This window comes from Ochotona curzoniae, unplaced genomic scaffold (assembly GCF_017591425.1).
Source record: "Ochotona curzoniae isolate NIBS_2020 unplaced genomic scaffold, NIBS_Ocur_1.0 contig_430, whole genome shotgun sequence".
NCBI classification, from domain to species: Eukaryota; Metazoa; Chordata; class Mammalia; order Lagomorpha; family Ochotonidae; genus Ochotona; species Ochotona curzoniae.
Genome location: NW_024466219.1, coordinates 27,547,567 through 27,548,842, shown reverse-complemented (window position 1 = coordinate 27,548,842; position 1,276 = coordinate 27,547,567). Strand labels below are relative to the sequence as shown.

Here is a 1,276-nt window from a genome sequence, read left to right as displayed (position 1 = left end):
CTTTATACACTTAAGGGCAGAATGTGAGCACTGATCATGAGCTCCCAGCCAGTAACTAGCATAAAGCTGGTGTTTTTCTGTTAACTTCAATTCCGTGTAGGCTCGGGGACTGTAGATGAGGTCAAGAGCACGTTCCTGCCCATTCGGTGCCTGGGGGCTGCAGACCGGCCTTCAGCGGTGGTGTGAGCGCTCCAGTCTTCCATGGGGAGCTGCTGAACAGCACAGAGCACACATCTTCAAGACCAGTCTGCAACCTCCGACTGAGTAGCAGTGAACTCAAAAGCTGGGGTGGTCTGCTAAATCTGAAATTCCTCCTTGGCCACAACCTTTTCAGGGGCAACCGCTCTTGTTTTTCGATCTTTTTAGGATCTCAGTAAAACTAGAGATCAGGCGTGATCTCCACGGCTGCTCATGGGAGAGGGTCCCACACACGCACAGATCCTCCGGGGCCAACATCGACCACATCATACCCATGGAGTGGGCTCCCTTTTCGTTGCATGGTAGACGGCTTCGTGTAAGATGCCTCTGTGGGAGGTTGGTGGTCAGCTCTGCGATCCGTAAGCACCAGGAGCGGTAGTTCCTGGAAGGCTCCAGGATCTGGTTAGTGACGGCTCCAGGAGTGAATCAGCCAGCAATAGGCAGTAGGTCCAGCAGCAGCAGCAGCAGCACTCTTCAGCACGGCCCTCCGGCTGGTACTTCAGGAATACATCACCTTGATGTCAGCATGGTTCTCAATGGCAATGATGCCCCGCGCCAACAGGTGCTCTCCCAGGCCTTCCTGAGACTGATGACGTGGGACGCCATTGCTTTTCCTTCTGTAGATGGCCTGTTCCATCTGGAAGTCTAGGCTGCTGCTACCCACGTGGGTTTCTGCTGTCATGAACTTGAAGACATTCTTCTCCTTCCTCTTCAGAACATCAAGGCCACCAGACATCGCAACAGCTTCCGTTTCAGTTACCCCCAGGAGTCACAGACAACGCCGTATGTGCGGCTCCCTTGGGAGTACAGAACCCAGACTAAATTTTTTGTCATCTAGTGAGTGTCAAGTAAATAATATTTAGCTTGTTTCTCCTTATACGTGAATGCGTGTCCACATACTGTGGGGATTCATGTATTCTCTTCTGTGAAATGTCCTTTGTGGTTTTGTTCATTTTCTTATGGATGTGTGTGTTTCTAATTAATTTTTGGAAGCTATTTGTTGCCTTAATACTAGTGCATTGCTAATTACATATGTTACAAATATCCTGTATGTGTTTTTGGTTTCTTTATTGTCTTC

At 49.5% G+C, this 1,276-nt stretch overlaps 1 pseudogene; it reads right to left on the bottom strand.

The window, feature by feature from the left end:
• Positions 1 to 215: 215 nt before the first annotated feature.
• On the bottom strand, positions 216 to 934 carry LOC121159885 (annotated as a pseudogene).
• Positions 935 to 1,276: the final 342 nt, after the last annotated feature.